Raw genomic sequence first — 27650 nt, 5'->3', positions numbered from 1 at the left:
TTGAGATAGATGTTGTAGGCCCAGCACAGCCCATCTACTGAACACTTTATTCCTGATACCAGGAGTAAAACACGGATTCCCTAAAATAGGGACAGAGTCTGAAATTAGTGGGTTATCCTTCATACTGGACCGAATAAACTGCCAGGCTTTGATAATGTGGAATATTGTAAGTTTGGTTTTAATCTTGCGTGGTAGTTCCTTGATAGGGCAATGTAGTAGGGCCGTCAGGCCAAGCGGAAAAAACAATTTTTGTTCCACTTCCAAAGAAGCAACATGAGTCCCCCCAGTAAGCCAGTCCATGGCTACCTTTGCTAAACATATTTTGTTGTAAGTAGAAAAGATAGGGAGTGCTAAGTCTCCACATTGTCTAAGATGCGAGAGCTTCTGTAAGGAAATACGTACCCCATATAAACAACCTGGTAGAACTATCCAGACATTTAAGATCTGATTTTGTTAACGGGATTGGAATGTTTTGCATTATATACATCAACTTAGGTAATACGATCATCTTTATCAAGTTAATTTTTGCTGTCAATGATAGGGGGAGCTTTGCCCAGTTTCTAAGATCTATTTGAATTTTCTTTAGCAGTGGAGAGTAATTAAAAGAATACCATTCCGCCGGATTTATACTGATTTTAATACCTAGATAAGTAATATATTGTTCAGCCACCTTGAAAGGTGGGATATAATCTGTATTTAATGGTTTTATTAACCATAGAAGATCTGATTTGGAGATATTTATTTTGTAACCTGAGAATGAGCCAAATTTAGCAATTATTTCTAAGATGATGGGAATCTCTAGTTGAGGATTATTAAGAAAAAGTAACAAGTCGTCCGCATATAAGAGTAACTTAAGATATTTGTCTCCTAAAAGAATCCCTTCCAAGTATAACTTCAGCATAGATGCCAGTGGTTCAATTGCCAAATTAAAAAGTAAAGGTGAGACTGGGCAACCTTTCCTTGTGCCTTTCAAAATACGAAAAGTTTCTGTGGGTGAGGCATTTACCAGTAGTACTGAAGAAGCCTTAGCATATAAGGCTTGAATACAATTTAGAAAGTGACCCCTAAAACCAAATTGCTCCATGGTATAGAATAAATGATCCCAGGTAATCAAGTCGAACGCCTTTTGAGCGTCTACTGATAGAATCGCCGGGTCCACTCGATTATTTGTTTTTTCCAATCGGAAAAAATCTAAGAGTAATAAAATTTTTCGAAGACTGGCAGCTGGATTCCTATGTAGCACGAAGCCGACTTGGTCCACATGAATCAAAGAGCCGAGAATTTGAGTCTGTTTGACAGAATGGTTGTAAATATTTTGTAATCTGCATTGAGTAGTGATATTGGACGATATGAATCGATTATTTCTGGATCTTTGTCCTTTTTTAAAATTAAAATAATTTTGGATGCTGCAAAATAGGCAGAAGGCACTCTACCATTACATAGGTAGTCGTTGAATAGGTTCACAAGTGTCATATTTATCTCCTCTCTGAGAATTTTATAAAATTCCGCAGGGAGCATATCTGGGCCGGCCGCTTTATCCAATTTTAGTTTGTCTATAGCTTGGATTACTTCTGTAGGAGTTATGGGTGTATTTAGTTTATCTGCCTCACCTGAAGGTAGCTTTGGGAGCGAGATTTTTTCCCAAAACCATTTTTTATTTTGAACATTGGTCTGTGGGGCTGAGTATAGTTTTTTGAAGAATTTAGCAAAACCTTTCTTAATTGCCTCTGCCTCAGTGACTCTAATACCATCTACAACAATGGCTTTGTTTTGTGGGCTTTATATAGTTTCACATGGTTAGCTAAGAGCTTACCTATCTTGCTACCATATCTGTAGTAACTAGCTCTCTGGCGCAGGTCTTGTCTAGTTGTTTGTTGAAGGCTTAATAAATCCCACTCCTGTTTTGCTTTGATATATTTCTGACAATGAATCTGTGTAGGTGTCGTTATATAGGTATTGTAGGTATTTCTAAGACAGTTTGATAACTCAGTTTCCCTTAGACGCATGTTTACTCTGAGTCTACAAGTGTATTTCTTAATTTCACCTCTGATCACAGCTTTGGCTGCTTCCCAGAATATCTCTGGTTTATGGCTGTATGAGAGATTTTGAGTCGTGTATTCATACCATCGATCTGTAACAAATTTCCTAAATTTGGAATTGTTATATAGATATCGTGGGAAAGAGTAGCCTCTAGTTGGCTCATATTTATTATTATCCAGACCAAGCTCCAATGAAATAGGGGCATGATCTGAGATAGTAAAATCACCTATTTGCGTTTTTACCCCAAAACCAAACAGTCTGTCTGAGCCAAGAAAAAAGTCAATGCGTGAAAATTATTTGAATTGTTTAGATTCATATGTAAATGCGCGACTATTAGGATATGTTTGCCGCCATAGATCCCTAATCTTAAGCACACTACAAAGCGATTTAAGAATTCTCGTTGCTTTTTGAGAAATTTTAACGGTTCTTTGCTGTGTTGTCTGTAGTCTGTCAATATTATTAAAAACCATATTAAAGTCTCCGGCTACTACCAAAATGGTATCCACATATTCAAACAATTTAATCTTCAAAGTTTCCCAGAAAAGTTCATCCACATTGTTTGGCCCGTATACGTTACACATTGTGAAGATATGAAAGCCCATTTTTATTTTTAAAATAACAAAGCGCTCATCAGGGTCTATCTCCTGAGAAATAATTTGAAAGTCTAATCCTTTTCTAATAAGAATCGCTACCCCTCTTTTACGAGAGGCACAGGGAGTAAAGATCACTTCTTGAACCCAATTAACTTGCAGTTTTTTGTGTTCTCTTTCTGAAAGGTGGGTTTCTTGCAAGAAAATTAAGTCCGCCTTATATTTTTTGAGATATGTTAAAATTCTTTTCCTTTTCACCAGACTAGAAATGCCCCCCTACATTCCATGATACAACCTTCAACTGTGACATTTTTTTTTTTTAAATGAATTTTTATTCAGTTTTAGAATGAAAGGTAACACTTGGGGACACGCAGGACCCCTGTTCAAACATACACAAAGAAAAGGTTTGGACACGCAGGACCGGTTGCAATAACCATCAAAACATTGATACATCGTAAGTCATAAGTAAATTGCTAGGAATTGAGGTGAAAGTAATTCACCTAGGTTGAACCCTGACGTGGGCTCTAGCTATGGGGGGGAGCGGGGGATGAGGCGTGTAGAATAAATTTAAATTTAGTACTCCAAAGAGCAAAGTTTGTATAAGTTGCTTTACAATATATAAATAAACTCGATCACATAAATTGAGGAGCAGATTCTGCGAACATACTAGACGACAAAAGGAGTGAGCGATTATTTTAAAGAAGAGGCAAGACTATTAGATAATGTCAGGGTTAGTTGTAGGAGATGGCTGCTTAGGAACTACACACAGGACCTAGCACACGCAGTGCCTAGTACATAAAGTACCAAGCGCACCTAGTACCTGGCACACACAGCACCTGGCACACAAAGTACCTAGGGCACTCAGCACCTAGCCCACGCAGCAGCACCTAGACCACGCAGCAGCACCTAACACACATAGTACCTAGCACACGCATCACCTAGCACACGCAGTACCTAGCACACGCATCACCTAGCACACGTAGCACCTAGCACACGTAGTACCTAGCACACATAGTACCTAGCACACGCAGCACCTAGCACACATAGTACCTAGCACACGCAGCACCTAGCACACATAGTACCTAGCACACGCAGCACCTAGCACACATAGTACCTAGCACACGCAGCACCTAGCACACATAGTACCTAGCACACGCAGCACCTAGCACACATAGTACCTAGCACACGCAGCACCTAGCACACATAGTACCTAGAACACGCAACACCTAGCACACATAGTACCTAGCACACGCAACACCTAACACACATAGTACCTAGCACACGCAGCACCTAGCACAGATAGTACCTAGCACACGCAGCACCTAGCACACATGGTACCTAGCACACGCAGCACCTAGCACACATAGTACCTAGCACACGCAGCACCTAGCCCACATAGAACCTAGCACACGCAGCACCTAGCACAGATAGTACCTAGCACACGCAGCACCTAGCACACATAGTACCTAGCACACGCAGCACCTAGCCCACATAGAACCTAGCACACGCAGCACCTAGCACACATAGTACCTAGCACACACAGCACCTAGCACACGCAGCACCTAGCACACATAGTACCTAGCACACGCAGCACCTAGCACACGCAGCACCTAGCACACATAGTACCTAGCACACGCAGCACCTAGCACACGCAGCACCTAGCACACATAGTACCTAGCACACATAGTACCTAGCACACGCAGCACCTAGCACACATAGTACCTAGCACATGCAGCACCTAGCCCACATAGAACCTAGCACACGCAGTACCTAGCACAGATAGTACCTAGCACACGCAGCACCTAGCACAGATAGTACCTAGCACACGCAGCACCTAGCACACATAGTACCTAGCACACGCAGCACCTAGCACACATAGTACCTAGCACACGCAGCACCTAGCCCACATAGAACCTAGCACACGCAGCACCTAGCACACATAGTACCTAGCACACGCAGCACCTAGTACACATAGTACCTAGCACACGCAGCACCTAGCACACAGAGTACCTAGCACACGCAGCACCTAGCACACATAGTACCTAGCACACGCGGCACCTAGCACACATAGTACCTAGCACACATGGCACCTAGCACACATAGTACCTAGCACATGCAGCACATAGCACACATAGTACCTAGCACACGCAGTACCTAGCACACACATAGTGCCTAGCACACGCAGCACCTAGCACACATAGTACCTAGCGCACGCGGCACCTAGCACACATAGTACCTAGCACACGCAGCACCTAGCACACAAAGTACCTAGCACACACATAGTACCTAGCACACGCAACACCTAGCACACATAGTACCTAGCACACGCAGCACCTAGCACACGCAGCACCTACAGTACCCAACACACCCAATACCTAGCACAAACAGAGCCCAGCATATATAGCACCTAGCACACACTGCACCTATCATTTTACTCTATAGACTAGTCTATGTAGGATTTTTTAAAGTATGTGGAATATCTTAACAGACATTCAAACAATAAATATCTTAACAATAGGTTTGAGACTGAAGCCATCAATCCTAACTAGTAAGTGGCGTATCAGACTAAATACATCAGCAAACATATATATAATATAAATGTAGTTAGAAAAACTCAAATTTAAATAGCGTATATCATGTCTAAGCTATGTTGAGTGTGAAAGGCACTGGTGTCGGCAATATATGGGAGCTAGTATTTAAGGGACAGTATACCTAAAAGCCTCACATGTTGTCAGATACAATATCGTCATAGTATGAGACTGTATAGAACTCCCTAAAAATATCATGACATACTAGCACATTGATACATGTGTTGTTGTAAACACAACCTGGGCAGTTAGACAGGAATATTTTACCATGTGAAGTCCTGCACAGCTACGTACCACAGGATATGAGTACAAGAACATGCCCCCAATAAGGATTAAGCTGTGGAGTAGACATCATACACAAGTTTATAGTAGGCAACAGTGTATTTTATATATAAGGTCCCCAGTTTTTAAGTACGCAGTGCCATATTACCTTATTCCCATCTTGCAGGCAGACATCTGCAAACTCAGTGACCCATGCTGCTGCAAAGATTGAGCAGGCTGAAGAAGCGTCTAAACAGAGGGACAACTCAAAGGTGCTGTACTAAGTTTTCTACAGTCCCAGAGTAGATTCTAAGTTCTAGAATTGTAGCAGTAGTCCGTCTCATTACTCGTGGTAGGAGTAAACACAAATTTTACATTGGAGTCAAGATAACCCCTCTCTACTCCGGAACACTCTCCCATCGCCACTACCAGTAGAAGATCATGGCACCCTCTGCAGTAGATGATGTGGGCTTTATTGTCTCTGTGTTGGGGGTTGGTGCAGCGGTGTTGCTTTCCTGTATCCGTAGTGATCTGTCGCTATAAAATCAGTGCAGGTGTTGTTGCACTATGGCGATACGACCTTGTCCCCTCCTATGGCTGTAATATTTTACCCACTCCTGCTGTTATGATGTTGTGGTTAGTAACAGCAGATGGTGTATTTGTGTTTTTTTGTTTTTTTTTCCCCTGTAAGGTTTAGCGCTGTTTTTAAACACCTCTCAAAGATGTTGTTATTCCTTGGTGCGGATACTATGATAATGGCCCTGTGATGTGAACAGTCTGTTTCAATGGGGTGGCCAGGGGTATTGGGCAATGTGGAGTGTTATACGCTTACCCTGACTGCAGCGTTAGATCCTCGTAGTATGTTTATGCGGGCCCTACCTCTGCAGTGTCTCCTTCCAGAGGTCTCAAAATGGCCGCCGTTCGCACCAAGATTGTAAAAGAAGCGCGGTCTCTGTCACTGATTTCAATCCTTGAATCTCACGTCTCTTCAGTCAGCACCACCACTCACTACTACAGCACGGCTCTCTACTCAGTCAGTCCTTCAGGTTTCCACTGGGGTGAGGTGGACGTATCGGGAATGGGTAGCCGGTAGTCGGGTTAATTCACTGTGCTCAGCCAGCTGCCTCCGATGTAGGGGTTTCCCTTAAGTCGCCTCCTTAAACTCTGTTGCTCCGGAGCGGATCCCCGACCCTCCGGAGCATTGCCGACAACAGTTTTATAACTTAGAGAGATATAGTTCCTAAAAATGCCTGCAATAAAGCCGCATCTTCACCCTAGTTTCAAAACAGGGCAGGAGTGTAGGCAAAAGATGAAGTGTTCTTCAGGCTGATGAATTTGCCCGTAAAATGAATAACCCTGGGCTCAAAATAGGGCATGAGTGTAGGCAATAGATGGAGTGCTCTTTAGGCTGGTGAATTTGCCCAACAAATTATATAAAATAAGCTTTTATCAAATATTTGGTCGGGAGCTCCATGTCTGCACGTCTGATCTGTGCTGCGTCTAGCTCCGCCCCCAACTGTGACATTTTAATTTAAGTGGGACCAATGTAAAAAACGAAAAGGAAAAAAAAAAAAAAGAAAAAGACCTCCCCCCATCCCAACAACCCAATACAAAACATATTGTTGATGTTAAACCTACCCATACAATTATTGTACCAGTAATTATAGCTGTACTCAGTGTATCTATTTTTTATTTGATGCATTAAAAAAGGAAAAAAAAAAACACACATGCACCGTCAGACTGTAGCCTGAAAGCATAACAAATAATGAGGCAGGGGCCATAGGGGCTAGTACCCGTCTCCCTATCAGCTACCTATTAGCCTTCTTTATATTTATCTACAAAAGTCTTGGCCTCCTGAGGCGTATCTAGCACTATTAGCTCATTATCAACATAAATCTTAATTTTAGCTGGATACAGTAATTTAGCCGGGAGGCCAAGATTAAAAAGCGTAGTGCAGAATGGTGCCATTACTTTTCGTTTACTTGCTGTCTGAGAGGAGAAGTCCTGGAACAATAAAATTCTGTTTTGGTCTATTTCTAAGGTTTGCATTTTCCTGTAAGCTCAGAGAATGGTAATTTTATCGTGGAAATTCAGGTATTTCACGAAAATAGGGCGTTTCTGTATCGTATGATCTGCTGTATTTCTAGCAATACCAATCCGATGCGCTCTTTCTACCTGAATATTCTGATCTTGTCGGTTTATTCCAAGTAGTTGTGGAAGTGTTATAGCTGCAAAATAAATTAGATCTTGATAATTAGAGCTCTCTGGTAAGCCAATAACTCTTAAATTATTACGGCGAGATCTATCTTCTAATTCCTCGATTTTATCATTAAGGTAATATATTTTACTATTGTGTTGTTGAATTATTTGTTCTGACTTAAACGCAGCGTCCTCTGTCTCAGATATTCTAGATTCAGCTTCTGACAGCCTTGAAGTAAATTTTTTCATGTCTGAGACAAGAGTATTGATCTAGGTTTTAATCAGATCAAACTGGGGTAATAGAAGGTGTGCTACCTGTTTTTATATTTCCTCAATATCTGATTTATTTATGCTTAGAGAGTTCATCTCAGCCCTAGAATCTGAATTGGTGTCTAGACTATTTCTTGGCTTCCTGTCCTTCACTTTTGCTGGCATTGTGTGAAGTTTAGGGGATAAAAATTTATCCATGGATTTTACTCATATAAGTTAGAAGGAGTGATGTGTGGGAGAGAGGGGAGAAAAAAAAAAAAAAAAAAAAAAAGAGGAGAAGGGAGTGGGGGGAAGTGCGAAGTGATTTTGTTAAAAGTGCGAATACTAACAAGAAAATTATACTGTAGAAATACTATAGTGGATGTGAAGGAAGTGAAAATGTGATGGGGACCGTGTACTAGGGGATACCCCTGTGCGAAAGTGTCGATGCCAACTTAAGGAAGTCTAGGAGCATTAAACTCAACCGAATCAACCAACTCAGAAATCAAAGGTTGAGATTCAGCTAGTGAATTTATGTCACTATCCCTCCACTTTGTTGAGTGAACTTTCCTTAGGCCCCTCCTTGTTATACCCGGGAAAAACTTAATGCTGTAATCCCACAATTATCACTTTTAGAGTATCTCCCAGAAGATAGCCTATAAAATTTACTTTAAGAGGGAACTTAATTTGATAGGGACACCTATTAGTCAAGGTAACACAACTTATTGACCAAAACCACCATATATCAAAGAGGTCTCAATATTATAGTCCTAAATTAGACCAATGCAACATGTCCCAAAATAATGACCTACCCAATTAAGCTTAAACACATTTTCATTGATACATAAAAAAAGTGTATGTCCCCTAATTAGAGTACTATGACCACTCTGAGTAATAAAAAAAAAAAAAATACTGTGGTACTTGTTCACTGTTCGTTATGATTGTAGCTGTATAAAATCAGGCATTAGCTCTCCAAAATATATGGTTAGAACAGAGCCAACCAGTTACTTACACTACCACTATCCCTATATTATATGTATAGGGGTATAAGAACAACAAAGGTGTTATGTTTATTAATATTACAGGTTACCTAACACCAATCTGTGTTGAATCCAAAGATCTCCCAAAATATTTAGCTCTCTAATACCTTAATTACTGTGTTACACAATTTCTACAAAAAAAAAAACAAAAAAAACCTTACTGCGCTCTAAAAAATGAAAGTTCAGTGATAGCTTAATACACAGGTCATTGATTTTCTCAAATAGTTCAGTCAAATATAATGATAGTAAAACAGTAAGACAATAAGGCATTGGTAAGGCCAGCCCATTTTCTTGTTAATTTATAACCAATGTACCCTGATACTACCATATATCCAACAATAATCTACCACTATAAAAATTTTGTCAATCAGGGCTTGCAAATATCAGTTACTAGTATAATACAGTAGCACACTTTACATGTTATACATAAGATATATAAAGCTCCTCCTTTCTTTTTTCCTATATTCCCTTTCCACTTTTCTTTTTTTTTTTTTTTTTACTTTCCCTCAAACGTATCACCAGCACTTAGGTATGGGGCCTTTATGCAACAACAGGTAAACGCTTAAATCTTTAACCACAGTATATTGTGCTATCTTAGTCCAAATGGTTATAGTTTTCATCCAGTTTTAGTCCCAAACACAATTATGACTTGTTGACAGTTTTAGAACAGGTGTTCTTGGCGGCTATAGCTCCACTGGCCCAGCGCCAAGTGAGGGGCTTTCAGCTGTTCCCCTAGGTTGCCTTTGTGCGGCACATCACTGATAATGTTATTCTTAGCCTGCTTCAGAAAAAAAAGGCCAGATTATTATAACTTATATAAGTCATGTAGCCGAGCCCTTCCTTTGGCATCTAGATATTAGATCTTAGTGTTAGTTATAGCGGCTACTGCCAGGACTCTTAGCAAAAATGTGTCAGCCTTTGACAGCCTTATTGGCCATTTGAAATAGCTTTGGAAGCGCACGTTTCATAAATAAGAAACAATTTTAGATTCTCCAGCTCCAGACCTTACTGTGCATGCTGTCAGGGATGCTGTTTCACAGCCTGTATAATCAGAATTCTAGCCTTCCTGTGCTCCGCGCACTCAGCTACTGTGTTATATATCGGTGTGTTAAATATCGGCCCCTGAATAGGTACAGTCCCCACATACCCTCTCTCTGCTTACCTTCACCCTGCAACCAGGTCAGGGACTTACGTTCCAGCAGTCGAGGGATCAGTATTCTCAGAGGCACCGCAACAGGCAGGCAGGTGTATACTATGGCTCTAAGCTCCTTCAATCGGCTCCCGCTGTCATCCGCTGCCTCTTACTACATCAGGTGGAAGCTACCTTCAATCGGGACCTCCCCGGCCACGCTCCGCCTTTCCCTAAGACGATCACGTCCCGGGCCGTACAATCGAGGCTCTCAGAGACTTCTCAATGTGTGTTCCAAGGCACCGCAACAGGTAGACAACAGGCAGGTGTATGATAGGACTCAAAACTCCTTCAGTCATAGGTGCAGTCCCCACGGACCCTCTCTCTGCTTACATTCACCCTGCAACCAGGTCAGGGACTTACGTTCTAGCAGTCGAGGGATCGCTATTCAGGTACTTCTCAATGTGTGTTCCTATCCTCTTCCAGAACAGGTCTTGATAGTAAGGCCGGGGCAAAACGGCTACTAGCACCGCAAGGCTTCCTCACGCCGTTGCCAGGTGTATCGCATCAGGCCAGGCTAGAATAGAAGCTCCCTAGCCTATGGCGATTGGCGTGGTGGCGTGCTGAAATCGCCACGATCAGAAGAGCGTTCAGTGCAGCTACACTTCCTTGCTCCTCCTACCGGAAAGGATGCACTGTTATCTCTACAAAGATGTCAAACGGTCTTGATTTGTGCTGGGCTATGAGGCTCAGATTTACTGTTATCTAAAGTTAGGTATTTCTGTAGAAATGACTCCCTAACACTCCTTTCTACCAATTATATTTTAAATGAGCTTCTTTGTTCTTGCAGAAATACTATGTAAGATGATGTAGTTATGAACACGTCACTGTGTTAACCCCATATGCTGTAACTATCGCCTATAAAAAGTGTTGTTCATCTTCTAATAAACAGAACAGATGTTAGACTAATTGCTGCGTGGTCTGATTCCTGTTCTCTGGGATATCCCGTCATCAAGTAACCCATTCATTTCCAGGTGACAGTATAGGATCCAGGCCAAGTGCTGACTGACACTCCCCCCCCTGAAAATAACACCTAACAAGGCTTTTTTAAACTCTATGGGGCCTATTTAACAAAAAGGTCTGTCGGACCTGATCCGCACTGAATGCGGAAAGCAATACGCTCTCCATATTCAGCATTGCACCAGCAGCAACGCCGCCCCCTGCAGATTTGCGGCGATGTCAGGCGGACAGGTTATGGAGCAGCAGTCTTTAGACACAGGGCTTCAAGCTCTGTACGAAGCTTGATAGATATGCCCCTATATCGGAAAAGAACTCCTTACTCTGAAAACCAACTTCCTTAATCTTTTAGAAAGATAGCAAACAATGCCGTTTGGGGACTTTAAATAAAGCTACAACGACACCTGAATATAAGGCTGATTAGATCAATTTTACTATAAGGTTAGAGCTAGATATTGAAGATATATATTATTTGAAAGGTGAATTGCTGAGTTTTTAATAGTCCTTGTTATGGATTGATAGACTTAATAATATATATGAAAAATGCTGAGAAGTATATAAGGGGTATAGTAGGTTATTTGTCAAAAACTTCCCTTGCCTTTCCATACCATTCATATCTATATCACTAAAACGCTGGCCTAAAGAATTGCTCATTGGCCAAATGACTACATTGTTATTCCGTTTCATTATATCTATGAGTATGTGTGCAACATATGTTAATTTCCGAATATAATGTTTGTTACCTTTTTTCTTATTTACAATCGTCAATCTGTCACTATAGTCGGTTGTGATACTAAACCCAAACTTTCTCTTTAAAGATTCAACTTTCTAATTACTTCTATTATCAAATGTTCTTTGTTTTCTTGCTATCTTTATTTAAAAATCAGGAATGTTAAAGTGAAGGTCAATTTCGATTAATTAGTGCCCGGTTTTTAATAATCCTATTAAAAACAAGGGCACTTTAATTCTTCAAAATTGACATTTCACTTGTTTTCTTCAAAAACGTACCTTTCAATCCTGACAGCTGCTGCAGCGCATCCTCCACCCGCCGCAAGCCCTCTTTGCGGGTCCAAAATGAAGAATCTGGCTTCCTCCAATCACGGCGTTGCATCAGGCCATGATTCCCCTGGGGGGGGAAGCCATGATTGGAGGAAGCCGGATTCGTCATTTCTGACGTATGAAGAGGCTTCTGACGGCCGGTGGAAATCACTGGAGCGGCTGTCAGGATTCAAAGATACATTTTTGCAGAAAACGAGTGAAAAGTCAATTTTGATTAATTAAAGTGCCCTTGTTTTTAATAGGATTATTAAAAACCAGGCACTAATTCATCGAAATTGAAATTCACTTTAATCAAAGGTGCCGGCCCATTTTTGGTTCAGAACCTGGGTTATGCTTGCTTATTGGTGGTTAAATGTCAGCCATCAATAAGCAAGCACTATCCATGGTGCTGAACCTGAAATGGGCCGGCTCCTAACCTTTACATTCCTGCTTTTTAAATAAAGATAGCAAGAGAATAAAGAAAAACTGATAATAGGAGTAAATTAGAAAGTTGCTTAAAACTGATGCACTATCTGAATCAAGAAATAAATTGGGGTTAGTATCCCTTTAAGTTTAGATCTTGATTTAATTTTTTTTACCTCCAATAGATAGAAAAAGAAAAAGCAAAAATTAGTTTATATTAGGGTTTTGGATCTATAACCCACAGGACTTTAGTATTTGGACTTTTTGAGTATTTACGAACAGAGAGACACAAAAGAAGGACATTCTATGAACGTCATTGACTGCTAGCATGTGAGATTTATTTGATCTGTAACTCCTGTAATTTGATTGTATTCTGTAAGACTTTTTCCCTGTTTGGCTGATATCTCCTTGTCTGCCCCTCTGACCGAAAGAGTACTGCAAGGAGGAACTGGCAGATCAATCAGATCTCAACAAAGAGTAGATCCGCACTTCACTTTCACCACACTCCTCATCAAGAAGACAAAAGAAAATGACAGAGGATGGGAAATGGGAGGTATTTAAAGCACTAGTTTGTTGGAGTATCTTTAGCCTCCACCTAGTGGTCTGGAGGGGATCTACAAGTAATGACTTGTGGACTTTCCCCATCTGATGAAAGAAATATACAGAGTTCATCTTAGACAATGGCTAATTGGAGAATATTTATCTTCTTATATATACGGAACCTGTTTTCATCTAGTGTTGAAATATTATACATTTCCTACTGTTTACTTACTAAAGAAAAAATAAAAAAAGGTTCACCATCTGAGATCCAAGAGAGGTCTCCTCTTATTTGAGACCACCTTCTGTAAATTGTTCATAGCATTAAGAGGTCCATAAGTGGCCTCATATACTGGTTAGAAGATATACAGTTATATGGGCAAGAGACAAATATATTTGTGCTCTTAGAATTTGTCATATATTTTTATAATCTATGTTTACTGTTCATATTGGCTGTATATATGCCACAAATTAACCTTGTATTTTTCCGGTGATATATATTTCTATGTATGCCTTACACTGATATTTAAAATTATATATATATATATGTATATATAAAAGAACATAGGTTTAAGTGAACATATTGGATTATATACATTTGTTCAATATATCACTTAGAGCATTTTCTTTTTGCAGTTATGTGCCTTTAACATGTACTAATCACCTTTAGCCATATTTATAGGAACTTCCTCCCTCAGACACTACATATGTGTACATTCATCTGTAATAGGTGTCCCTCAGACACAACATATGTGCACATTCATCTGTAATAGGTGTCCCTCAGACACAACATATGTGCAAATTCCTCTGTAATAGGTGTCCCTCAGACACAACATATGAGCAAATTCATCTGTAATAGGTGTCCCTCAGACACAGCATATGTCCACATTCATCTGTAATAAGTGTCCCTCAGACACAACATATGTGCACATTCATCTGTAATAAGTGTCCCTCAGACACAACATATGTGTACATTCATCTGTAATAAGTGTCCCTCAGACACAACATGTGTACATTCATCTGTAATAACTGTCCCTCAGACACAACATATGTGTACATTCATCTGTAATAAGTGTCCCTCAGACACAACATATGTGTACATTCATCTGTAATAAGTGTCCCTCAGACACAACATATGTGCACATTCATCTGTAATAAGTGTCCCTCAGACACAACATATGTGTACATTCATCTGTAATAAGTGTCCCTCAGACACAACATATGTGTACATTCATCTGTAATAAGTGTCCCTCAGACACAACATATGTGTACATTCATCTGTAATAAGTGTACCTCAGACACAACATATGTGTACATTCATCTGTAATAAGTGTCCCTCAGACACAACATATGTGTACATTCATCTGTAATACGTATCCCTCAGACACAACATATGTGCACATTCATCTGTAATACGTATCCCTCAGACACAACATATGTGTACATTCATCTGTAATAAGTGTCCCTCAGACACAACATATGTGTACATTCATCTGTAATACGTATCCCTCAGACACAACATATGTGTACATTCATCTGTAATAAGTGTCCCTCAGACACAACATATGTGTACATTCATCTGTAATACGTGTCCCTCAGACACAACATATGTGTACATTCATCTGTAATAAGTGTCCCTCAGACACAACATATGTGTACATTCATCTGTAATACGTGTCCCTCAGACACAACATATGTGTACATTCATCTGTAATACGTATCCCTCAGACACAACATATGTGTACATTCATCTGTAATAAGTGTCCCTCAGACACAACATATGTGTACATTCATCTGTAATAAGTGTCCCTCAGACACAACATATGTGTACATTCATCTGTAATACGTGTCCCTCAGACACAACATATGTGTACATTCATCTGTAATAAGTGTACCTCAGACACAACATATGTGTACATTCATCTGTAATAAGTGTCCCTCAGACACAACATATGTGTACATTCATCTGTAATACGTGTCCCTCAGACACAACATATGTGTACATTCATCTGTAATACGTGTCCCTCAGGCACAACATATGTGCACATTCATTTATAATAAGTGTCCCTCAGACACAACATATGTGTACATTCATCTGTAATACGTGTCCCTCAGACACAACATATGTGTACATTCATCTGTAATAAGTGTCCCTCAGACACAACATATGTGTACATTCATCTGTAATAAGTGTCCCTCAGACACAACATATGTGTACATTCATCTGTAATACGTGTCCCTCAGACACAACATATGTGTACATTCATCTGTAATACGTGTCCCTCAGACACAACATATGTGTACATTCATCTGTAATACGTGTCCCTCAGACACAACATATGTGTACATTCATCTGTAATAAGTGTCCCTCAGACACAACATATGTGTACATTCATCTGTAATAAGTGTCCCTCAGACACACCATATGTGTACATTCACCTGTAATAAGTGTCCCTCAGACACAACATATGTGTACATTAATCTGTAATAAGTGTCCCTCAGACACAACGTATGTGTACATTCATCTGTAATAAGTGTCCCTCAGACACCACACAAGTGCACATTCATCTGTAATAAGTGTCCCTCAGACACAACGTATGTGCACATTCATCTGTAATAAGTGTCCCTCAGACAAAACATATGTTTACATTCATCTGTGATAGGTGTCCCTCAGACAAAACATATGTTTACATTCATCTGTAATAGGTGTCCCTCAGACACAAGGTATGTGCAAATTAATCTGTAATACGTGTCCCTCAGACACAACATATGTGCACATTCATCTGTAATAAGTGTCCCTCAGACACAACATATGTGTACATTCACCTGTAATAGGTGTCACTCAGACAAAACATATGTGTACATTCATCTGTAATAAGTGTCCCTCAGACACAACATATGTGTACATTCATCTGTAATACGTGTCCCTCAGACACCACACAAGTGCACATTCATCTGTAATAAGTGTCCCTCAGACACAACGTATGTGTACATTCATCTGTAATAAGTGTCCCTCAGACACCACACAAGTGCACATTCATCTGTAATACGTGTCCCTCAGACACAACATATGTGCACATTCATCTGTAATACGTGTCCCTCAGACACAACGTATGTGCACATTCATCTGTAATACGTGTCCCTCAGACACAACGTATGTGCACATTCATCTGTAATACGTGTCCCTCAGACACAACGTATGTGCACATTCATCAGTAATACGTGTCCCTCAGACACAACGTATGTGTACATTCATCTGTAATACGTGTCCCTAATACGTGTCCCTCAGACACAACGTATGTGTACATTCATCTGTAATAGGTGTCCCTCAGACAGAACATATGTGCACATTCATCTGTAATAAGTGTCCCTCAGACACAACATATGTGCACATTCATCTGTAATAAGTGTCCCTCAGACACAAAATATGTGTACATTCATCTGTAATAAGTGTCCCTCAGACACAACATATGTGCACATTCATCTGTAATAGGTGTCCCTCAGACAGAACATATGTGTACATTCATCTGTAATATGTGTCCCTCAGACACAACATATGTGCACATTCATCTGTAATAAGTGTCCCTCAGACACAACATATGTGCACATTCATCTGTAATAAGTGTCCCTCAGACAAAACATATGTGTACATTCATCTGTAATAGGTGTCCCTCAGACACAACATATGTGTACATTCATCTGTAATAGGTGTCCCTCAGACACAACATATGTGCACATTCATCTGTAATAAGTGTCCCTCAGACACAACATATGTGCACATTCATCTGTAATAAGTGTCCCTCAGACACAACATATGTGTACATTCATCTGTAATAAGTGTCCCTCAGACACAACATATGTGCACATTCATCTGTAATAGGTGTCCCTCAGACACAACATATGTGCACATTCATCTGTAATAAGTGTCCCTCAGACACAACATATGTGCACATTCATCTGTAATAAGTGTCCCTCAGACACAACATATGTGTACATTCATCTGTAATAAGTGTCCCTCAGATACAACATATGTGCACATTCATCTGTAATAAGTGTCCCTCAGACACAACATATGTGCACATTCATCTGTAATAAGTGTCCCTCAGACACAACATATGTGTACATTCATCTGTAATAAGTGTCCCTCAGACACAACGTATGTGTACATTCATCTGTAATACGTGTCCCTCAGACACAACGTATGTGCACATTCATCTGTAATACGTGTCCCTCAGACACAACGTATGTGCACATTCATCTGTAATAGGTGTCCCTCAGACACAACATATGTGCACATTCATCTGTGATACATGTCCCTCAGACACCACGCAAGTGCACACTCACCTGTAACCTGCATCCCTCGGACACAACACACGTGCACACTCATCTGTAACCCTGCATCGATCAGACACAACACACAAGCACTCACCTGGGCTGATACTGCCACTGGTTTCCTCATCCGGGGTTCCCTGTTGACGCCTCACACACAAATCTTCTGTTATCTCAACTTTCACTATATCAGCTTTATCTTCATCTGTACAAATAAAGCAGATTCAGTTTTTATATCATATGACCTACTGTTTATATCACATGATCTAGTGTTTATATCACATGATCTAGTGTTGATATCACATGATCTAGTGTTGATATCACATGATCTAGTGTTTATAACTTTACCATAAAACAGTGGAGTCTTGTAATAAGGTAACATAATAAATCAGTATGTGTTTTTTTTAATGCATTTAAAATGCCCCTTTTGCTTTTCCATAAATATTGTGCTACTGAAGATCCTACACTAACCAGATGTTAAAAGAAAAATTCTGTAAACTGCAAATGCTGCAAATTAAAAATTGTATTGGGGAAATCTACAGCATTTAGATAACTGAAGTTACAGATTCTGCTTTTTGTTACACAAAACCAAGAGGTGTCCATTTAACACAGATTACAGTTGGTAAAAATGCGCCTTTTCGGGTGCACCTCAAAAACTACTTATATTAAAAGTAGGTAGTAAATTCGGCCACGTGCGCACAGCCCCAGCACTTATAAACCAGACAGTAAACTACATGAGAGAGCAGTCAGTAACTGTGTGCACAGCCCCAGCACTTATAAACCAGACAGCAAACAACATGAGAGAGCAGTAAGTAACTGTGTGCACAGCCCCGGCACTTATAAACCAGACAGCAAACTACATGAGAGAGCAGTAAGTAACTGTGTGCACAGCCCCAACACTTATAAACCAGACAATAAACTACATGAGAGAGCAGTAAGTAACTGTGTGCACAGCCCCAGCACTTATAAACCAGTCAGTAAACTACATGAGAGAGCAGTAAGTAACTGTGTGCACAGCCCCAGCACTTATAAACCAGACAGCAAACTACATGAGAGAGCAGTAAGTAACTGTGTGCACAGCCCCAGCACTTATAAACCAGACCGTAAACTACATGAGAGCTGTAAGTAACTGTGTGCACAGCTCCAGCACTTATAAACTAGACAGTAAACTACATGAGAGAGCAGTAAGTAACTGTGTGCACAACCCCAGCGCTTATAAAAAAGACCGTAAACTACATGTGAGAGCAGTAACTGTGTGCACAGCCCCAGCGCTTATAAACCAGACCGTAAACTACATGAGAGCAGTAAGTAACTGTGTGCACAGCCCCAGCACTTATAAACCAGACAGTAAACTACATGAGAGCAGTAAGTAACTGTGTGCACAGCCCCAGCACTTATAAAGCAGACGGTAAACTGCATGAGAGAGCAGTAAGTAACTGTGTGCACAGCCCCAGCACTTATAAACCAGTCAGTAAACTACATGAGAGAGCAGTAAGTAACTGTGTGCACAGCCCCAGCACTTATAAACCAGACAGCAAACTACATGAGAGAGCAGTAAGTAACTGTGTGCACAGCCCCAGCACTTATAAACCAGACCGTAAACTACATGAGAGCTGTAAGTAACTGTGTGCACAGCTCCAGCACTTATAAAAAAGACAGTAAACTACATGAGAGCAGTAAGTAACTGTGTGCACAGTCCCAGCACTTATAAACCAGACCGTAAACTACATGTGAGAGCAGTAACTGTGTGCACAGCCCCAGCGCTTATAAACCAGACCGTAAACTACATGAGAGCAGTAAGTAACTGTGTGCACAGCCCCAGCACTTATAAACCAGACAGTAAACTACATGAGAGCAGTAAGTAACTGTGTGCACAGCCCCAGCACTTATAAAGCAGACGGTAAACTGCATGAGAGAGCAGTAAGTAACTGTGTGCACAGCCCCAGCACTTATAAACCAGACAGTAAACTACATGAGAGAGCAGTAAGTAACTGTGTGCACAGCCCCAGCACTTATAAACCAGACAGTAAACTACATGAGAGAGCAGTAACTGTGTGTACAGCCCCAGCGCTTATAAACCAGACAGTAAACTACATGAGAGAGCAGTAACTGTGTGCACAGCCCCAACAATTATAAACCAGACAGTAAACTACATGAGAGAGCAGTAAGTAATTGTGTGCACAGCCCCAGCACTTATAAACCAGACAGTAAACTACATGAGAGAGCAGTAACTGTGTGCACAGCCCCAGCACTTATAAACCAGACAGTAAACTACATGAGAGCAGTAAGTAACTGTGTGCACAGCCCCAGCACTTATAAACCAGACAGTAAACTACATGAGAGAGAAGTAAGTAACTGTATGCACAGCCCCAGCACTTATAAACTAGACAGTAAACTACATGAGAGCAGTAAGTAACTGTATGCACAGCCCCAGCACTTATAAACCAGACAGTAAACTACATGAGAGCAGTAACTGTGTGCACATTCACATCACTTATAAACCAGACAGTAAACTACATGAGAGCAGTAAGTAACTGTGTGCACAGCCCCAGCACTTATAAACCAGACAGTAAACTACATGAGAGCAGTAAGTAACTGTGTGCACAGTCACAGCACTTATAAACCAGACAGTAAACTACATGAGAGAGCAGTAACTGTGCACAGCCCCAGCACTTATAAACCAGACAGTAAACTACATGAGAGCAGTAAGTAACTGTGTGCACAGTCACAGCACTTATAAACCAGACAGTAAACTACATGAGAGAGCAGTAAGTAACTGTGTGCACAGCCCCAGCATTTATAAACCAGACAGTAAACTACATGAGAGAGCAGTAACTAACTGTATGCACAGCCCCAGCACTTATAAATCAGACAGTAAACTACATGAGAGCAGTAACTGTGTGCACATTCACATCACTTATAAACCAGACAGTAAACTACATGAGAGCAGTAAGTAACTGTGTGCACAGCCCCAGCACTTATAAACCAGACAGTAAACTACATGAGAGAGCAGTAACTGTGCACAGCCCCAGCACTTATAAACCAGACAGTAAACTACATGAGAGCAGTAAGTAACTGTGTGCACAGTCACAGCACTTATAAACCAGACAGTAAACTACATGAGAGAGCAGTAAGTAACTGTGTGCACAGGCTCAGCACTAATAAACCAGAAAGTAAACTACACGAGAGCAGTAAGTAACTGTGTGCACAGCCCCAGCACTTATAAACCAGACAGTAAACTACATGAGAGCAGTAAGTAACTGTATGCACAGCCCCAGCACTTATAAACCAGACAGTAAACTACATAAGAGAGAGCAGTAAGTAACTGTGTGCACAGCCCCAGCATTTATAAACCAGACAGTAAACTACATGTGAGAGCAGTAAGTAACTGTGTGCACAGCCCCAGCACTTATAAACCAGACAGTAAACTACATGAGAGCAGTAAGTAACTGTGTGCACAGCCCCAGCACTTATAAACCATACAGTAAACTACATGAGAGCAGTAAGTAACTGTGTGCACAGCCCCAGCACTTATAAACCATACAGTAAACTACATGAGAGCAGTAAGTAACTGTGTGCACAGCCCCAGCACTTATAAACCAGACAGTAAACTACATGTGAGAGCAGTAAGTAACTGTGTGCACAGCCCCAGCGCTTATAAACCAGACAGTAAACTACATGCGAGAGCAGTAAGTAACTTTGTGCACAGCCCCAGCATTTATAAACCAGACAGTAAACTACATGTGAGAGCAGTAAGTAACTGTGTGCACAGCCCCAGCACTTATAAACCAGACAGTAAACTACATGAGAGCAGTAAGTAACTGTGTGCACAGCCCCAGCACTTATAAACCATACAGTAAACTACATGAGAGCAGTGACGTGCAGTGACGTCAGAGGATGGTGAGGCAGTGGCTAGGATACGCCTTCATTCTTTAGATATCCTTTGTTGAAGAAATAGCAATGCACATGGGTGAGCCAATCACATGAGGTATCTATGTGCAGCCACCAATCAGCAGCTACTGAGCATATTTAGATATGATTTTCAACAAAGGACATCAAAAGAATAAAGAAAATTAGATGTAAATTGGAAAGTTATTTAAATTTGCATATGGGTTTCATATGGGTTTCATGTCCCTTTAAATGGTGTCTTGGAAAACTGGTCAACTTAGTAAACATCTGATTTTAGTCTAAAAGGATTGTAACAGAAACACTTGCCAGATAACACAATGCTTGCTCTGATTATGAGATCTAGAAATCCATGCCCATTAAAATATGTTTAAAACATACATTTTACTTTAATGCTGCAAATTATGCTTATAGATTCTTTCATTACATAAGGGATGAGAGTCAGAGGGGGAGGAAGAGAGACAGAGAGAGAAAGAGACCATGGGGGAGAACAACACATAAGGAGAGAGATGGATAGATAGAGAGAGAGAGAGAGAGACACACACGCACACAAGGGGGGGACCACTGCATTTTAAAGTAATAAAACAGCAGAGCTACAGAGAGTTAAGAAAATTAGTCTATAATTTAGTGTGAAGTACAGAGGCAAGCTGCTAAGTTAGTGGGTGTAAAGTTTGAGTAAACAAAATACAAAAACGACCCTGCTATAAAAGAGTAAACAAACACTAAACAACATTCATTAAATTATCATTTTAACTAACAGAATCTTTCAGTAAAATCTTACTTTAATAAGATGTGGGTGAAACACTGCTCTCTGTGCCTCTCTCCTGCTCTGTAAGGATTCAGGAAGTGACAGTGGCACATTCCACTGCACTTAGAGGGGAAGAACAGAACTCTCTTTTTCACTTTAGCAAAGCTAGCAGGTTCACAGGACAGCAACAAAATATATGAAAGTTGTTTTTTTGCGTTTTTGTTTTGTTTTATATGATTTGATCCAGCCCCAACCCTATGTTCCACTTACTAATGCCTCTCACTGGATTGGTTCAGCCCAAATAGGACTGCCTCAAATAAGCAGTTAATGAGCCATGCAATGATCTTAACCACTTGCATCCAGTAGATGGCGCAGAATGTTGTGTAATGGTGGGCAGACCTGATTGTGCCTCTTCATTGCACAACATATAGCTGTGAGAAAAAAAAATGCTGGGGGAAAAAATTTACAATTTTTTTTTTTAAAGCCAATAAAAAAATATATTTTTGCCCATATGAGAGGTGAAGCACTGCCTCACCTGCCTCTAGTGACTGCACATCACTGCATGAGAGCAGTAAGTAACTGTGTGCACAGCCCCAGCACTTATAAACCAGACAGTAAACTACATGAGAGCAGTAAGTAACTGTGTGCCCAGCCCCAGCACTTATAATACAGACAGTAAACTACATGAGAGAGCAGTAACTGTGTGCAAAGTCCCAGCACTTATAAACCAGACAGTAAACTACATGAGAGCAGTAAGTAACTGTGTACACAGCCCCCCAGCACTTATAAACCAGACAGTAAACTACATGAGAGAGCAGTAGGTAACTGTGTGCACAGCCCCAGCACTTATAAACCAGACACTAAACTACATGAGAGAGCAGTAAGTAACTGTGTGCACAGCCCCAGCACTTATAATACAGACAGTAAACTACATGAGAGAGCAGTAACTGTGTGCACAGTCCCAGCACTTATAAACCAGACAGTAAACTACATGAGAGCAGTAAGTAACTGTGTACACAGCCCCAGCACTTATAAACCAGACAGTAAACTACATGAGAGAGCAGTAAGTAACTGTGTACACAGCCCCAGCACTTATAAACCAGACAGTAAACTACATGAGAGAGTAGTAAGTAACTGTGTGCACAGCCCCAGCACTTATAAACCAGACAGTAAACTACATGAGAGCAGTACGTAACTGTGTACACAGCCCCAGCACTTATAAACCAGACAGTAAACTACATGAGAGCAGTAAGTAACTGTGTACACAGCCCCAGCACTTATAAACCAGACAGTAAACTACATGAGAGAGCAGTAAGTAACTGTGTGCACAGCCCCAGCACTTATAAACCAGACAGTAAACTACATGAGGGCAGTAAGTAACTGTGTGCACAGCCATAGCACTTATAAACCAGACAGTAAACTACATGAGAGAACAGTAAGTAACTGTGTGCACAGCCCCAGCACTTATAAACCAGACAGTAAACTACATGAGAGAACAGTAAGTAACTGTGTGCACAGCCCCAGAACTTATAAACCAGACAGTAAACTACATGAGAGAGCAGTAACTCTGTGCACAGCCCCGGTAGACTCTCCAATATTACTACTCACCGGTAGGGAGGGACCAATGAATTTTAGTCTGATGACTATTTATGTCATCTGTCTCATCCTCTTCCTTACAATTTAATAGCCCAGTGCCCGGGTTTTCCGCTAGACGCCCTGTAATCACAGCAGGAAGTTACCTGATAGTACAAAGTACAGGGTGTAAAATAACTATATTGTATATAATGTGTATATAACCAGCGGTAACAGAATATTAGTGCTGTACCATATTGTATATAATGTGTATATAACCAGCGGTAACAGAATATTAGTGCTGCACCATATTGTATATAATGTGTATATAACCAGCGGTAACAGAATATTAGTGCTGCACCATAGTGTATATAATGTGTATATAACCAGCGGTAACAGAATATTAGTGCTGTACCATATTGTATATAATGTATATATAACCAACAGTAACAGAATATTAGTGCTGCACCATATTGTATATAATGTGTATATAACCAGCGGTAACAGAATATTAGTGCTACACCATATTGTATATAATGTGTATATAACCAGCGGTAACAGAATATTAGTGCTACACCATATTGTATATAATGTATATATAACCAGCGGTAACAGAATATCAGTGCTGCACTATATTGTATATAATGTGTATATAACCAGCGGTAACAGAATATTAGCCCTGCACCATATTGTATATAATGTGTATATAAACAGCAGTAACAGAATATTAGTGCTGCACCATATTGTATATAATGTATATAACCAGCGGTAACAGAATATTAGTGCTGTACCATATTGTATATAATGTGTATATAACCAGCGGTAACAGAATATTAGTGCTGTACCATATTCTATATAATGTGTATATAACCAGCGGTAACAGAATATTAGTGCTGCACCATATTGTATATAATGTGTATATAACCAGCAGTAACAGAATATTAGTGCTGCACCATATTGTATATAGTGTGTATAAAACCAGCCGTAACAGAATATCAGCGCTGCACCATAGTGTATATAATGTGTATAGACCCAGCGGTAACAGAATATTAGCGCTGCACCATATTGTATATAATGTGAATATAACCAGCGTTAACAGAATATTAGTGCTGCACCGTATTGTATATAATGTGCATATAACCAGCGGTTACAGAATATTAGTGCTGCACCATATTGTATATAATGTGTATATAACCAGCGGTAACAGAATATTAGCACTGCACCATATTGTATATAATGTGTATATAACCAGCGGTAACAGAATATTAGTGCTGCACCATATTGTATATAATGTGTATATAGCCAGCGGTAACAGAATATTAGTGCTGCACCGTATTGTATATAATGTGTATATAACCAGCTGTAACAGAATATTAGTGCTGCACCATATTGTATATAATGTGTATATAACCAGTGGTAACAAAATATTAGCGCTGCACCATATTGTATATAATGTGTATATAACCAGCGGTAACAGAATATTAGTTCTGCACCATATTGTATATAATGTGTATATAACCAGCAGTAACAGAATATTAGTGCTGCACCATATTGTATATAATGTGTATATAACCAGTGGTAACAGAATATTAGTGCTGCACCATATAGTATATAATGTGTATATAACCAGCGGTAACAGAATATTAGTGCTGCACCATATTGTATATAATGTGTAGCCTTCTCTGGGGCCTCCTCTGCCCCGTCACCACTTTCTGTCGGAGTACCGCAAGGCTCTGTTCTCGGTCCCCTTCTCTTCTCAATCTACACGTCATCACTAGGTTCCCTAATAAAGTCCCATGGTTTACAATATCATTTGTATGCCGACGACACCCAAATCTACTTCTCTGCACCAGAACTTTCTCCTTCCTTGCTAACCCGTGTCACTAACTGTCTTTCTCACATCTCCAACTGGATGTCATCTCACTACCTCAAGCTAAATCTCTCCAAAACTGAGCTCCTTATTTTCCCCCCTTCTTCAAAACTCTCCACCCCCAATCTCTCTATAACTGTCGACAACTCCACCATTACCCCTACCCCGCATGCCCGATGTCTCGGGGTCACATTTGACTCAGATCTTTCTTTCACTCCTCACATTCAGACTTTGGCTAAAGCCTGCCGCTTCCACCTTAAAAACATCTCTAAAATTAGACATTTCCTTACACAAGACACAACTAAGATTTTAATCCACTCTCTCATCCTCTCCCGCCTCGATTACTGCAACTCTGTCCTCTCTGGTCTCCCCACCTACCGCCTAGCTCCTTTACAATCCCTAATGAATGCCTCTGCCAGACTCATCTTCCTTACAAGTCGCTCTTCATCTGCTGCACCTCTCTGCCAATCTCTTCACTGGCTTCCTCTTGCCTCTAGGATCAAACACAAAATTCTCACTCTAACATACAAAGCCCTCAACTGCACTGCTCCCCCCTATATCTCTGATCTTGTCTCCAGATACTCTCCTTCCCGTCCCCTTCGCTCTGCTCAAGACCTCCTACTCTCCTCCTCTCTTGTCACCTCATCACACTCCCGTTTACAGGACTTCTCCAGACTGGCTCCCATCTTGTGGAACTCTCTGCCTCGCTCCACAAGACTCTCTTCTAGTTTTAAAAGCTTCAAGTGCTCCCTAAAGACTCTACTGTTCAGGGATGCATACAACCTACGCTAACCTTACTCTATACCAGTTCCTCTCCTCCATTGCTATCCCGTGATCCCCCCTAGCATGTAAGCTTAAGAGTCCAGCTGTTTGTTGATCACCTTCTCAAGAGCTGACTACAACAGTGCAACTCTTGGCAGGGCCCTCTACCCATTTGATCCCTATAACTGTTTATTTTTTTTTTTTATTTTTTTTTGTACTCCGCCTTTGTTAATAGCGCTGCGGAATCTGTTGGCGCTCTACAAATAACCGATAATAATAATAATAAATAATAATGTGTATATAACCAGCGGTAACAGAATATTAGTGCTGCACCATATTGTATATAATGTGTATATAACCAGCGGTAACAGAATATTAGTGCTGTACCATACTGTATATAATGTGTATATAACCAACGGTAACAGAATATTAGTGCTGCACCATATTGTATATAATGTGTATATAACAGAATATTAGTGCTGCACCATATTGTATATAATGTGTATATCGCCAGCGGTAACAGAATATTAGTGCTGTACAATATTGTATATAATATGTATATAACCAGCGGTAACAGAAAATTAGTGCTGTACCATATTGTATATAATGTGTATATAATGTGTATATAACCAGCGGTAACAGAATATTAGCGCTGTACCATATTGTATATAATGTGTATATAGCCAGCGGTAACAGAATATTAGTGCTGTACAATATTGTATATAATGTGTATATAACCAGCAGTAACAGAATATTGGTGCTGCACCATATTGTATATAATGTGTATATAACCAGCGGTAACAGAATATTAGTGCTGCACCATATTGTATATAATGTGTATATAACCAGCGGTAACAGAATATTAGTGCTGTACCATATTGTATATAATGTGTATATAACTAGCGGTAACAGAATATTAGTGCTGCACCATATTGTATATAATGTGTATATAACCAGCGGTAACAGAATATTAGTGCTGCACCATATTATATATAATGTATTTATAACCAGCGGTAACAGAATATTAGTGCTGCACCATATTGTATATAATGTGCATATAACCAGCGGTAACAGAATATTAGTGCTGCACCATAGTGTATATAATGTGTATATAACCAGCAGTAACAGAATATTATTTCTACACCATATTGTATATAATGTGTATATAACCAGCAGTAACAGAATATTGGTGCTGCACCATATTGTATATAATGTGTATATAACTAGCGGTAACAGAATATCAGTGCTGCACCATATTGTATATAATGTGTATATAACCAGCGGTAACAGAATATTAGTGCTGCAGCATATTGTATATAATGTCTATATAACCAGCGGTAACAGAATATTAG

General features: G+C 40.2%; 1 protein-coding gene across 1 annotated transcript in view; it reads right to left on the bottom strand.

Annotated features, from left to right (window-relative positions):
• Positions 1-23906, bottom strand: part of LOC128635984 (gastrula zinc finger protein XlCGF49.1-like) — a 33183-nt gene extending 9277 nt beyond the window's left edge. Inside the window, exons 1-2 of the mRNA XM_053689060.1 lie at positions 23703-23906; positions 17541-17645 (exon numbers count right to left, since the gene is read on the bottom strand). The gene's annotated coding sequence lies outside the window, so the exon portion shown is untranslated. The remainder of the gene's footprint in view (positions 1-17540; positions 17646-23702) is intronic.
• Positions 23907-27650: the final 3744 nt, after the last annotated feature.

The sequence above is a fragment of the Bombina bombina genome, chromosome 7 (assembly GCF_027579735.1).
Source record: "Bombina bombina isolate aBomBom1 chromosome 7, aBomBom1.pri, whole genome shotgun sequence".
NCBI classification, from domain to species: domain Eukaryota; kingdom Metazoa; phylum Chordata; class Amphibia; order Anura; family Bombinatoridae; genus Bombina; species Bombina bombina.
This window is presented reverse-complemented; position numbering and strand designations above follow the sequence as displayed.